This window comes from Furipterus horrens, unplaced genomic scaffold (genome assembly GCF_987537825.1).
Source record: "Furipterus horrens unplaced genomic scaffold, mFurHor1.1.pri manual_scaffold_4, whole genome shotgun sequence".
Lineage (NCBI taxonomy): Eukaryota > Metazoa > Chordata > Mammalia > Chiroptera > Furipteridae > Furipterus > Furipterus horrens.
The window spans coordinates 18,583,754-18,599,652 of record NW_028327174.1 but is presented as its reverse complement, the minus strand read 5'-3'; positions in this window follow the sequence as shown (position 1 = coordinate 18,599,652).

Below are 15,899 nucleotides of genomic sequence, written 5' to 3'. Positions count from 1 at the left end.
GAACTTTAAAGCAAACTCACCAAAATGGAACTCATTATTCTTTGAGGCACATCACTATTGGCATATGGTACATTCATCCCATTACTTTTCACTGTGTAAGTGGATTATATTTCTCAGAATGGTTCTATTTTTTTAATGTCTAAACAGGCATGCATTTTTATTTACTGCAGACCTGAGAAGCTTTGTGTGGAGCAACATGTCTTTAAGTAAATATAAATTTTGTCCTTGCTGACAAGCTAATATATATTACAGCAGGGAATTTGGTATAGATTGGTTTCTGTTTGTGTGTGAGACTAATACTGGCATGTTTATTCTGCTATAAAGTTCAGGAGGGAAGGGGATAAAGAAAAGATGGATTTTTGTAGTGGCTCTCTAATTACAAACAGATTACAGCATTGACATTCTATAGCAGTGATGGAGAAGAATATGCTTTGATTATGCATTGGCATAGAATGGTGGATTAGGGACCAGTGAGCTGGTGAATAAATCGGAGGGAAGAGTGATTTGCAGGGAGATAGCCTGATGTTGAGTTTTCCTATGTTAGGCACAGCCTGAAATCACAACAATCACCTGAATATTTCTCTGCCAGACACGGGACCTGGGGTTGATTAGAATCAGCAGATCACCGCAATGAGCACAAAATGAACATGTATTTGCTCTTTAGGGAATCTGTACTTCTATAAGACAAAAACAGCTGGAAAATCATATTTTTAGTCAAAGAAATACATAAAATGTAAAAATATCATTTCTGTTTTTCATGGCAGATTCAGGTCTTCTACAAACACATAGTTTTGTCTTTTTTTCCATCCTATGCACTATGATATCAAGATGCAAAATGAGCATAATCAAGGCCCATCAGGCACACAGGTAAAGTGGGGGAGACAGTAACACAAACAAATACACATTCGGCAATATTTATTTCCTGATGCTTGGATATCAAGCATCGTTTTCTCCTGTAGAAATAAGTTGCCAAATTCTTATTTGGTGGAAGATTATGTAAAACATATATTTTCCTCTATTACATTTTAAAAGGCTTTCTGTTTTTCTCTCTTGAAATTATTTATTATATAAATCACTTCAAATCTTTTGTTATCCTCATTCCTTCAAAGATCCCAGTGTCACCCCTTAGGGACAGACTGGTACAATTTAGTGCCTCAAATTTCTACTTTATTTTTAAAATTATTAATACTCAACATTTCTCATTAGGTCCCTGACTGTCCCCAGTGATCCAGTATTGGGCTCATACAGGGGGTCAGGCATATACCCCAAATTTCTGTTTCAGTTTTGTTTGCCTGTTTGTGTTATGGCCAAACTTAATTTAACAAAATAAAAAATAAAGCCTAGGACCAAAGTTTCAAATTCTGAACTTCACAGGTAGCCCTTTGTCTCTCCCCCCAAAAAAAGTAAAAAAAAAAATTAGCAGATGAAAACATAAGTCAGGAAGAAAACATTAAAATGAAATGATGGCTGCATTTAAGAGTCAAGATCAGCTTTCAGTTTGTGGCAGCAACTGGCACAAAGTAACTATTGTTTCCATGATTCTCTTCCTCAGCAAGGTCTATGCCATCAATGGCTGTCCTGAAGGCAGCAAACTGTCTGAATAGTGAAACTATTAAAACCTTCAATATTTGCAAGTTATCATAGATTGTAAATCTAGTCAAGTTAATTCTTCTATGTTCAATGATTGCATTTTAGTAGATGTGCATATACATACAAATGTCCATAATAGTAGTGCAAAGATCATAGATCATTTTGTAATCCCACCCTATAATAAGGTAATGATAACTATATGAGCTAATATTTGCTGTACCTACATATGTGGCAGGTCTATTTTACACTAATCTCGTTTTATTTTCTTAACCACCTATAAAGTGAGTTCAATGAACAGGATTTATGGGTTATAGTCGTAAACATTTTTGTTTGTCTCCCAAATCTGTACAGTGGGATGGTGTTTTCCACCTCACTTGGAAACATGGTCAGGCCCCATAATTTCCTTGACCTGCCTTAAGGAAGCAAAACTTCTGCAGTTACTTTAAGCCATAAAATATAATCACAATTTTAGTTTCTAATTTATGAGGGATAGTTAAGGTAAAAGCTATTTTTTCCTGAGTCCTACAAATCCTATGGTTCACAATTAGCATTCCTATTCAGGCCTACTTGCCCATCTATGCAGGCCTACAAGACAGATTTTGAGGTCTCTACCCTGAAACACTCATGCATTCTTTTAAAAAAAATAGCTTAGACCCAAATTTTATTAGAGTCAAAGGATATTTATAAGTATGTATAAGATGGAAAGAGTAATGGCATAATGAACCCTGTGTACACAACATCCAGTTTAGGAAACAGAACATTCTGTGTGCCCTTCCCAATTTCACTGTGCCAATGCATCTTTGCATTATGTAGCTGTAGGTTAATCATTTTCTCTAGAATATTTTATTGTATGAACTAGTACAATGTATCCATTTTCCTCTTGGTGGACATTATGTTTTTAAATTGCATTTCCATGACTATTCATGAGGTTGAACATCTTTTCATATAATTATTCTTCATTCCTATTATCACCTCCTCTGTCTTTTGCATATTTTATATTGTTTGTCTTTCTGCTACTGAGTTTTAGGATCTCTCTCTCTTGTCCACTGACAGTTATATTTTTTCTGCCTGTGAGAAGCTTGTCTTTTCATTTTTTTATGGACATTTTTGATAAAGAGAAGTTTATGAACATATTGCAATCAAATGTATCAATAATTTTCTTTATGCTTTATGTTTTTAAAGAATCCTTTTTTGTACCTGGATTGCAAATAAGTGATTTATATTGTCTTCTAAATGTTTTATAGTTTGCCATGCACATTTATCTATAACCTATGTGGAATTGGATTTTTCCTATTGTATGATACAAAAATACAATGTCATTTCTATCCATAAGAATGACTCTACCAGCACCGTTTATTGCGAAGACCATCCTTTCCTCACTGTTCTGTAGTGCCATCACTGTCATTAGGTTTCCACATATAAAGCTGTGAGTCAGCTTGAGTACTTCTGTATTCCGCTTCATTGATCAATCTATCCTTGTGATAATGACACACTATCTGAATTACTAAAGTGTCATAACAAGTTTTGACATTTTGTATGCCACACTCCCATGTATTTCTTCTTTACCAGGCACATTGTAACTATTCTTGGCTCACTGCTCTTCCATAAAGATTTTAGAATCAGCCTATCACAACTCATATACACAAGAAAAATAAAATAAAATAAAAATAAAATCCCTGTCAGGTTGTAATTGGGATTACCTAAACTCCAGAGATAAGTCAGGGAGCACTACATCTTACCACAACCTGCTGATATGTTTCAATACTAGTAAGACAAGTTCTCCTTTCCTAACAATGATATTAATATCACCTTGCTTATGTGAGAACATTTATTTTTCCATATGAATTCTAGACTAAGTTTACTCAGTTCTTTAAAACATCAACTGAGATTTTATTGGGATTGCATATGTGCGGGTTAATCTGGGGCAGAATTTACACCTTCTTAAAAGATAAAACCATCCAAGAGCATAAAATATGTCTTCATTATTCAGAACATCTTTCTCTCTTTTATTCAAGTTTTAAGGTTTTCTTCATAAAAGTCTTGTGTATTCCTGTTTGTGTTAAAATTCTTTGTACCTGCTCTGTTGTGGATGGTTTTTATTTTAACTAAATTTTCTGGTTGCTTATTGCTTGTGTAGAAACTGCTATTAATTTTTGTACTTTGGTGTTGTACATTCTTAGTCCAGTTAAAACCCTTTTCTCAGGCTTTATGTTCAGGAGGAGAAGTAGGGATACCCACAGAACACCAGCAGGTATCTTCAAGGTTATATATTTTTCAGGAGTTAGAGCTGTGACAAAAAACTTCACATTTAATTCCAAAGACTTTGATCTTTGCATTGTAAGTACAATGAACACTAGAATTTAATTCACTTTAATGAAAATGTATTGATTACCTATTATTGCACAATGAATATTATACTAAGTCACTGTGGTTTCTGTCTGAAATTTGTCTTATAATTTCATGGGAAACATTATATATATAACATAGTACTTGATTTCATCAACTCCCTGAAAAAAATAAAACATTAGAAAACAAACCCTTGGAATGTTCTCAGCAAGGAGACTCCTCAAACAGATTCATTAACCAGAGATTGTACAAGAACACTGCCATTTTTGAAAGTATTAAATTATCCAAATGAAATCATAACATCAGTTTTATAAAAGGAATATTTTATTCTTCACTTGAATAATAGGCCTTAAAAGCTAAAAGTTAGTCATTTGAAGTTTGCCCTTCTTTCAGAGTGGTATTTGATTATTCATAATGAGAAGGTAGTGCCTTTGAAAGTAGACTATGAGAGAAATAGGCCTTTTTTTTTTCATTTTTATAGTGACTGTAGAAATGAAGGACCTCATTTATCAAGATACTCCATTGAAAAGTCATCATTAGACACACTTTACCGTGTAGTTGTCATTATTACCCCCTGTGATCTATTTCAATTTCATGCACTTGCAAAATAAGTCTTATCCCCTTGCACCCAAAGAATCTAATTGCTTGTCTGCAATATTTGAACAGTGTTATAGGAGGGTAATGCACTCAACGACCATTTATGAAGCACCAACGAGGCAGTATGTAGCATGCAAAGGTCTCAGGATATGGAGAACATTAATTTGTGGTGGGGCTATGTATTGGGCAGGGTCCCTCCGTAGCACTTCTACCAGAGAGAAGGAAACAAGTAGTAGTAGAATTTTTTCAAAGATGAAGATTGGCAAAACGAGCAGCAAAAAGGGAAGGAGTATTTTTACTGTTGACTATGGCACCCTAGCTGGGCATGGGGCAAAGAAACCCAGAACAGTGAGAGGACTAGAAGAACTGGCAGAGCACTGGAGGACAACGAAAAGTCCATTGTCTTCCAGCCACTCAGAGAACAAAAGCCAAAATCCTCACCAAGACCCACAAGGTCCTACACAATCTTGCCCCCAGCTACCTGTCCAAAAGTCTTGAGCTCTACCTTGACTAGTGTAACAGGTGTGCTCCTACTGCCTGGTGTTGACAGCTGATTCTTCTGCCCAGACTACTCTTCTCCAAGATATCTACATGGCCACCTTTCACTTTATTTAGTTTCCTATTTTAATATTGCCTTCTAAGAGAGGCCCTCCTTGATCAGTTATCTAACGCAGCACTTCTTGTCACTCTTCTTCTTCTTACTGAATTTCATTTTTCATTCTCAATAATTATCATTATTAGACATTATGTTTTATACTTGTTGTCTCTTTATTTTATGCCTCTTCTATTAAACTATAAAAGTGCCAAGAGGACAAAGACTGAACAATATCTTTGATTAAATAATTATTTCATGTTTGAAAAATCAAATAATTTTAATGTTTATTGAAGTTTTGTGGTCCCTCATCTAATCAGTTACCCCCTTTTAGAAGAAAGGCACATTTAGTAAATTCTTGTGTATCTTTCCAACTTCCATGGAAATACAAGCAAATGGGAATATTGTATGTCTGTGTGTGTGTGTGTGTGTGTGTGTGTGTTTTCTTAGCTCCTTCCTCCTCCTCCTCCTTTCCTAAAAAGAGCACACATTAAATACACCAGTTGGTCCCTTCCTCTTCTCCTGTTGTAGATCCTCCCCAGCAGTGCATAATGCTCTTATTTTACTTTTGTTTTGGAGATTTAGAGTATTGGGATTATGTTCCTTCATATACCATAGTTTATTGGACATGTGGGTGTTTTCTATTTGTACTGTTAAATAAATAACTTCGTACATACATTATTTTATCTGTATGCAAATATCATTCAAGGGCTATACATATTTATAATTTTCATAGATAAACTAAATTGCTTCCCACAGAAAGTGTATCAATTTATACTTCCACCAGCCATATGTAAAAATGCTGTTTTTCCAGTTTGTCAACAGTAAATTTTTGCCAGTCTGAAAAGTGAAACTTGTGTCTCATTGTGGTGTTTTGTTTGCATTCTCTGATTGAGTGAAGTAGAGCTTCCTTCCTTATGTAAAAGGATTTTATATATTTATATGCATTGTTCTTTTCTATGAACTGTGTATTCTTGTCTTTTATGAATAGGACTTTGTCTATTGGACCACTGTATTTTCAGCACCAAGAACAGTATCTGATCTGTAGTAGGCTTTTAGAAATATTTGGTGAACTAATGAATATGAATGGGGACAATGCAGGTAAAATGCTCAGCTACAAAAGTGAAAGAAAGATGAAGTGAATGAAGGAAAGAGAAACTTCAAGATCATGATTCCAGAGAGGAAGCAGTTTTAAATGATGCTGCACTCCTATGTGTCACCATGGCAGCAAGGTCATAGCCATAAAGATCTTTGAAACAGAGGAATGTGGCACCTCATCAGCATAGACAAGGACATGAAATAAAGCATCACATTGTGAGCTGTCTGGACAGGATATGCATCCTCGAGTCTGCCAAAGGATGCAGATAAAAATGATGTTTTGACTCTAATTGGGCATCCAGTGGTCTATTTCCAAGATGATCCTCTGGGCACCCAGACTTGCCTGCTTTGGGTCTAACTCCACCTCTCATCCTCCCTCTCTCCTGTTATTTTTCATTCTGTCCCTGACCCTGATTACCTTGGCTTATCTTCTCCTTGGGCCTTGGATTCATTCATTCACCAGTGTCTCCTCTTCTTCTGCTGATTGTTGTTTGGATTCCTTCTCTCTCATCAGCTCCCTCTTGGCCTTCATGTTCCAGGGCCTATCTTTCTCCCTGCCTTTGGCCTCAGAGAGTTAGGTGCTGAATAGAGAAAATAAATTTTCTTTTCTTCCCTGCTCTTGTCTTTCAGCTTAAAATGGAATCATTTATAATTATCGAAGCTGTATCCTGGCAAATTTCTTTATCTCTCAAAAATGTGGACAGCTGTCATGGAAAATGACTTTTAAACTCAGATTGCTCTTTAACTAAAATGAAAGTTTATTCTTCAAATCCTTGTGGAGCAATTTATAATCTGTTTGTGAATTTTTGCTATAGTTTCCTTGTGTTGTTCGGTAGATATTTTTATGTTCACTCTTTATATTATGAAGAAACATATTATTACTAAAAATTTGATTGAATTTAACATGAATTTATTGAGCACCTAGTTATATTTCCAGCATTGTGCTAGAAGTTCTGGGGAAAACAGATGAGGTCTATGATATACCTTTGCCCTCAAGGATTGTGGGGTTTTAGCAACAAACAATATGTATGCAAATAATCCAATTAGCCTGAAAACCCACAGAGTGCAAATATGGGAAAGTAGAGAATAAAATAAGTCAGCTGGATAAAAATTGTGCTCCAGATACACTGGAGCATTCATCTACAACAGACAAGCCAAACTTGTTTCTTCCTTATGAGTTCTGCCCAGAAAGCATTAACTCTAAGCCATGCTATCTCTGGCTTCCATTTCTGATTTTTCAGGACTCAATAAGGGCTTCCATATTGATCAGTCTAAATTGTCTGGCCATGTCCAGCCCCAATAACACTTTCTCTTTTGTATTTCCTTCATACCATTTCAGTCTTTAAAATGATCTTATTCATTTATTTCTTTACTTACTCACAGTCTTTCTTCTCCCACCAAATGTAAGCTTCATGAGTGCAGGCGATTTGTTCTATTCCCTGCTGTATTCCCACAGACTATACCAGTACCTCATATATGTTAGGGCTCAATAAATGTTTGAATTAATTTAAAAAGTGGACAAAATGATTAGTATTGGTACTGAGGGGGATAAGAAGGAACCAAAAGCTGCTGGTGTTGCTGGGTATGACTTCGTGGATAGGTAGTATTTGCAGAATGGATGACATTTCAGTTGAGGAAAAAGAGGATACTTCCTGATTATCCCATTAGCTAATAGGTGTCTTACTGGAGAGAAGATTTAGTAGGCTTTTTAGAATTATTTCTTCTCATCACAGAGATCTGTCAAAACCTGTATAATCTACACACAAGGGGGACAGCTGTGCTTTTCAAAGCACTGTAATTGAAGGGTTTCTGGAATTGTAAGGAATAAGGCTCCTGTGGCCATTGATAATCAATCCATAAAAACACATCAGGATGCTTGATTTTTGCCAATGACAGTTGGTTCAAAAGTATACTTAGTATTCTTGGGAGACATTAGTCCAAAAAGAAAATTCGAAGCAAGGATTTTGAGTGAAATTAAATTGCATGTCTCAGGAGATAATGTGACAATGTGCTTGTGTATATTTTATGGAAATTATTTTCAAGGAGAGGGTCAAGCTCTATTGCCCAAGAAATAAGCTAGAGACACTGCTATTCTCCCCTTTTCCTTCCAATCCATGCAATCAAACTCTCATCAAATCTACTTCTTCACAAGTCCCCTGAATCTGCTCATTCTACACCCTTCCCAGTACTCCTTCTTTGTATACTTTCCCATAGCCCTTTGTTGGTTGGCTATCATAACTTCAGGATTCCCTGGCCTCACCTTGACTCTTCCAATCTAACCTCCACATTGCAGCAGAACAACTTCTAAAAAGTAAATCAGACCACATCATACCCCTGTTAAGGTCTTCCTATTATCTTGTGGGTCAATTCCAAACTCCAAATCATTATATTCAAGCCTCTTAATGTTACTTACCACTTTTTTTTCCCTCCAACCTCACGGCTCAATATTTCCCCACACCTATCCCCATCCTCAGCCACCTGTACTCTCCATTACAGGCAATGGAACTATGTGATGGTTTTTAAAATAGCAACATTATTTCTAGATTATGACATAAGTTCTTTGACCCTATCTACCCTACCCCACCGTTACACTTACGCTGTTTCCCAAGCAACTTCTCTTCACCATTGTGGCCTCATCTCAGATGCCTAAGTGTTCTGGAAAGCTTTACTCAACAGTCGCCCTACTACTCAACCAAAATCAGCTAATCACCATGCCTCCCTCCTCTGCGCTCCCAGCATGCCCTGTACTTCCTGCTATTGCCCTTATCATACTCTCTCTTAATTTTTCTTTTATTCCTTGATTCCCCCAACAGCCTGGGAGATCAGGATATGGCTTACTCATCTTTGTATCCATAGCACATCACATGAGTCTGTCATGGTCCTAATGGACCTCAATGCATATTTGTAAACTTCCAAAATTGGGTACCCATTTCAAAAGTCAAGAAGAAGGAATTTGCTGAAAAAGGCATGTTTTCCAGAGGCCAGGAGGTGTGATTTTGTAGTATCAGTCCAGCGTGTGCAGGTGGGGTGGGGAGGGTGGGTTAGGCCATCAAATCTGTGAGCTCAGTGCTATGAAGGAGCTGAGGATGCAGGCAAGAATAGTGTTAAGCCATCTCCCCAGCAAGGCAGCAGCTGGTGTCTGGCAGAAGGGGAAGAGCCATGTCACTAAACAACAGTAGTGAAGTGGCCACTGAGCCAGCATCCTGAACACTCTTCCCTGAGCCAGAACAAGGCTGCGGGGGAAAGGTGGCCACACAGCAGGCATCAGCTGGAGAGAGCAACAAAAGCCATGTGGCATACTGGCAGGGGAACCGTTTCTCCAGATGAACCCAGTTAATTAAGACCAACAGGGCACAAGGCCAGTCAGAAAAGCTAAACACCCACATTTTAAAACACACTGTAATGTCCCTCATGAGAAGAACCTCTACAACATCCTTCTTTGCTTCTCACCACCTATATCGGCCAGTCACCAAACCTTGGTGACGCTACCTGATAAATGACTTCAGATGTTCCTTTCCACCATCACATTCTCCCACAACCTTTACTCAGGCATTCATCATTTCAATCTAGACTGTCCTCAACAGCCTACTACCAGATTTTTCTGTTCAAAATAGTCCCTCAGTCCTCCATATTTCTATAGAAATTGAACAAGACCATGTTATCTCCCTTCTTAAGAATATTTTTGAGCTTCTATAAGCTCACAGAATGAATGTCAGTTGCTTAACAATCTTAAGAAATTGTAGCCTGATTTTTTCCTTTATAAAATGGTATAATAGTATTTACCTCATAGGACCTTTTGACCATTTACTATATGTGAAGCTTTAAAATTGTGTCTGGCACAGTGTAAGGACCATATGTGTTAGTTATTATTAATATTATTTTTATTCGAATGGTCTCCAAGATTCCTTATTATCTGATTCAATCTAATTGAAGAAATAACAGCATTTATATCAGTGTAGACACAGAAGTCAGACTGATTTGGACTCAAATCAAAACACTATCTGTGTGACCTTAGGGAAGAAACCGCTTTAAGTCTCATTTTCCTCATATGCAAATAGGAATAATAGTAGTTGCTACTCCAATAGGTTATTTTGATAAATGTAGAAAGAGGTATTGACAAAGGTGATCAAGAAGATTTCTAAAAGTTAGAAGGAGAGCCAGGGAGGAATATTCTCCTAAATGCCAAAGAAAATAATTCAAGAAGAAGAATATGGTTGAGAGTTTTAAATGCTCCACAGAATCAACTTGGATTAAGTTTGAAAAGAAGTCTTAGATTTGGCATTTAGGGACTTGCAATGACCTTAATAAGATCAACGTCAGAAAAGTGATAAAGATGAAAGCAATTGTGGCGGCTTGGAGAACTGGAAATGTAGCAGGCATTGTATTTGAAAAAGCTTTGCTGAAGCCAAGTTGCCCTTAGATCTATATAAAAATTGAGTCCCAGAATCACAGGCTCAGGACTTGCCACTATCTAAGAGACATGAGTAATAGTAATCAAAACAAATACATGCCAGGCATAGCATTACTATGCACCAGCCCTTGGCTTACACGCTTTCAATATATTCTAATCATCTCATTTTCACAACAACCTGAATGTGCTCATTTTAAAGAGGATAAAATGGAGACTAGCTAGAGTAGAGCTAAAATTCAAACCCAATAAGTCTGGCTCCAAAGATGGTGTATCTGTGCTCTTATATTACGCCTCTCAATTCAAGTCAACTTAACAAAAATTTTTTGAGTAACTCTCTAGTGCCAGTGATTGTTCAAGTTTCGTGAGGATTCATCAGAGAATTAAAAAGACAAAGACATATCTCACAGACATCAAAACTTTCAAAATATACCGGGCCTAAAGAGTCCCGATCTCCTCTGTTCTACTTTCCATGTAACTGGATATGGACAACATGTCAAGACCATGCTATTATGGATAAAGAATGGCCAGCTACCCTACCTAAAGAAGGTAGCTTCAGTTTTTTCCACCTATTAAAAAACAGTGATGGAGTCTTCCTAAGAAGCTGTATTGACCTGACAGATGATCTGGTATTAGAATGGCCCTCAGATGCCATAGTCCATCGGTAATTCTTAATCCATTAGCAATTTAAGGCAAGAGTAGGTGTTATTAATGGTTCACTGCTCTAGGGGAACAGCGACAGGCAGTGACTCTTTTCCTAGTAACTAGTCTCCTTTCCCAGGAAATTGGCTTCCCTGATCATACCTGGGGATAGATTCTCTCTCTCCATTGCACCACCTTCACATTTTATTTTAACTGCACTTCTGTCTGGCAATGACTTTTGTTTTCTATCGAATAGTAGCTTGGCTGCTCAGGGCAAGTCTTCTTTAATTTTTTTGGTCCTCTCTTGCTAAAGTCTGAAAACTTCATTGTTGTTTTTTTCAAGTTATCAAAAGTTAGGTTAAAAGCTTGCCCTTTCAAAAGCCTGGTCTCTTTCATATCCTAGAAACTACTATCCATTTCTGTTTATTCAACTTATTTTTTTCTTCCCCTGTGAACTTATACCTGACCATCTTCTGATCCATGGACCCTAGCGGGGTGACTGACACACAGTAGTTTCTTAATATTTAATAAATTATGAAGGAGCTGAAACAGTGCCCACAGCATCAGAGTTCTCACTAAATGGTGTCTCTTGGGTGTATGAATCAATGAATGAACAGATATAGACACAAGATGTTTCAATCAGAGACTAAAATTCATAAGCTGTTAGGATTTTTGGTGAAGACCTGGTGGGTGGTATGTTTTAAAATCAGTAGTAGAAATTGGTTCTTTCTGATGTCTAAAAAAAAACAGAGAAAACTATCAGCTGACTTGAAAAGACACTGCTTCGCATAATGATTTTATTAATATTATGAGTGATACTGGGCCCATTTGCTGTAAAATAAAAACCATTTCACAGAAGTTGCTTGGGGCCTGTTTGGGGATGAAAAGTGCTGCTTTTCAATGTGTGCTTTCATGTGTCATCCACAGAGGCAAGGGAGGGACAAAGACCAACCTTGGATCTCACTTGGAAGAATCAGTCCATTATTAGTGACTCCAGCCTCTCTCTTTGAAAGCCTTGAGGCAGGAGCTGATGACACAAAGAGTATAAATATAAAATATAATCTACAACTGGCCAGAAGTCAAAATACTTCCAGAAAAGGACTCTATGGAAACCACGGTAAGAAAAAAAGGAGACGTCGCAGTTACAGTGAGATGTTACCAGCTGCACATGAGGCCCCAGGAATTAGGAAAAGGGGGACCCCTAAGGTAAAAAGAAATTGTAAGCCAAATATAGTTGCAGTCATAATAAACTCCCCCAAATCTTGCCTTTACTTTTCTAGCACCTTCTCTCTAACTTACAGGTTTAGAATTCACTTCCTTTATTTTTCACTCTTTCCCTAACCTGGCTACCTGACTCTGTTTTGCAGTTCCTAACTTGACCTCTGACTCTAGCCCCCCACCAGGGTCTGGCTAACTGGTGCTGCTGCTGGAACACAGACACCAGGCTCACCCCTCCGGCTTTGTCCGGTTCGGGTCATCAGCCCCCCTACTCAGACTTCACCTGGAGCTTCAGGCCAAAGGCAAGTAATTTAAGCTTTTTCTTTCCCTCAACTCCTGATTGTTTATCTCCTTTCAAAAATATATAATCTTCAGACCTGAGAAAGCAAAACACCTACCGAGAAGACAGAAATGACTAAAGCCTGGCATAGGTTAAAGAAGGTAAGATAGGAAGTAAGATATATCAAAATAATATTTAATTTATTTACTTATATCCTACTTTTCCTTGAAATAGACTTCAAGTCATTTTCAGATACAAAAAAAAATATACATATATAACAAGGTTAGAAAAGCAGGCAAAGAAAAGACAGGTTAGAGCTCTTGGATCAAGTTCTCAGTCAGAACGATGTACAAAATGTACTTTTTAAAATCTGATAAACTTGCCAGAGGATAAGCACAAATCTGGCCTTCACCTTATCTTACACAATGTTTTATTCTACTATTTTCACTTTAATTTGTCATAGAAATGTACTATTTTATTGTATTGTTGCCATAACAAATATTGCAGAAAGTCCCATCATGTTCCATTTTACTGGCATGGATCTCACTTTTTCTTTTTCTTTTTTTTTCTTTCTGTTTCTTTTATTATCTGTGGGACCACATAAAAGAGACTCACCAGAATAACCCCAGGCCATTGGAAGAAAGGCAACATTGCCGTTCAAGCCTGACTTAAAGAAACCCTCCAAGGCCCAACACCAGGGTCTTCCATAGTCTCCATCTTGCCCCTTGCCTTTCCATTACCACGGAAACCCATGTAATTAAATTGAAGAAAGGTCCGGGAAACTATCTTGTTCTGGCACCTTAACTGGTTCTTTGTGATTCCAAGATTTACAATGTTACCAATTATGTTCGGCTTTCTGTTTTGAACATCTCAAATTATGTACAGTGACTATATCTATAGGAGTGTTCTCCTAGAAGGAAAAAAGAATAAAAAAAAATAGTTGCGACTACAGAAAAGACAAGAATAGGCGCAGAAAAATAATACAAATCTGGCATCTGGCACGACTCTGCCTTGAGAAGCTATTGCCAGTTTCCTGCAGGTGCTGGTACTGGGAAAATAAGGTAGTTGTTATTGAGTTTCCAAACGATTATTGAGATATCTCAAGATTTGAATGCACTGGCGCTTACTTAACATCCCCTATGGTTAAATATGTTGGTGATCGCCAACTTCCTGTTCTTATAAATACATCGTGGAGGACATCTTTACTCATGAAAAGTTCCCCACATTTAGATCTTGAAGAGAGATACATGATAGAATGAGGAACTTCAGCTGTGAATTCACATTTCCTGGTTTTGATTTCAGCTCCACCATTACTAGCTGTGTAGCTATAAAATAAGTTGACGTCTCCCTGTCACAAGTTTCCTTTTACATGATTAGAATAATGCTAGTGGCTGACACTACAGGGAAGGTTGTGAAATTTAGTTAACATATCTATAAAGAGCTTAAGAGAGTGTCTTATTCATAATAAACGTTCAATAAACACCATGAACATTTTCTACTTGTGGAAGTTAAACTGCGAGCTTCCAACTGCCTGTGAACACCCAAGTGCAAATTCTAAACCTTGACGCTATTCCTACCTTCAGATTTCAGAACACTGCCAGGTGGGTAGTGAGGACTCAGGGAAGCTCCACAACAGCAGGGATGGTGTTGTGGATGCTGAATATCCAGAGCCTGTCACAGTCCTGGCTCCTAATGAGCACCAATTATATTGTTTTGGCTGAATGCATAAGTTCTAGAACTGAAAGTAACTCATCTGAAACCCGTTGGGACCTGAACAGGAAAGAGTTAATCACATTTGCTTTTGTTACAGGCAATGCTTGGAGTATGAGACTGAGGACAGATTAAGTATTGAGTGTATGTGTGTGTGGCAGGGACAGGGAGGAAGGGAGGGTGCTTTGTGTCAGCACAGTGAAATCTGGAGCCTCGGGGAGGAGGTAGGACATGCTCAGAAAGGAAGGGACTGCAGGCTTGCCTTGGGGAAGCAGGGTGGCACATTGGGGAAAATGGGGGTGGGTGGTTAGAGAGCCTAGACCAAGTGTGTAATTCTCCCTCTGCCACTCGTCTGTGTATGGCTTGAAGTTGAGCCTCAGTTTCCTGATCTACAAAATAGGTCCAATACCACCTCACCCTTACAAGGTTGTAGTGAGGGTTAAAATTCCACTAAGGGAGCTTGAAGCTCCACAGTATAATGCCAGGCACCTAGTGGGTCCTTAATAAATGGTAACTAGTGGTTTGAAAATTAATCACAGTAATCAGGCCTCACAATAAAAACCGGCATCGGGCTTATCAAACGAATTCTCTCCACCGCATGAAAGAAACATGAGGACAAGCCCAAATTAGCTTCCGATTTTCCAGCAGCAAGCAGAGGAGATTGTTGAAGGTCACAGGCGCCGTCTAGTAGAGACAGAAAATGACATGGAACCCTGGGTCCTTGCTCGTCGGCAGTGAATGCCCACCTAATTAAGCAGATTAAACATTCTCTCCTCGTGATGAAAAAGCCCGGAGCAGCTGAGCGAGGCTGCCTTCTCTGCTTTCTCGGCCAGAGACTGCCTCTCTGTTAAATCACCCTTCCCTTCCCTTCCACATTCAGGAAATAATTGGCACTTGTTTAATGCCAAATTTACATTTGTTTTGCATGGGAACAAAATTTGCTTGCAAACAGCTATGTGTGTGAGCAAATGGGCATCGGTGCTGGTAAATAAAATAGACATGCAGTTTTCCAGTTTGCAGATGTATTATTCAACAAAACAAGCAGCAACCGCCTTTAATTTTCAGTTATTCCTAAGTACTTGGGCGCAAACCGTAGCAAAAAAAAAGCCCCCCTTTTTGGTCATTGATGCCAGTTCTCGAGGTTTTCACATTTGTCCCAGATGCATATTTAGCAGAACTAACCAGATTTTCAGAACTTTTGGACTACACCTCCTCAGCGAAGCAATTTAGATAGAGTTAACAAATATTTGCTAAACGCCTACAATGTGCTGGCTTACAGGGATTCAGAGATGCATTCATGATGCCTGTCTTTGGAGGAACTTGCAAATCATGGATGTTCATTTATAATGGAATATGACCATAAAATAAAAGGATTACACTACGAGAGCTCTGTGTAACATGTTGGGGTTAAAAAAAAA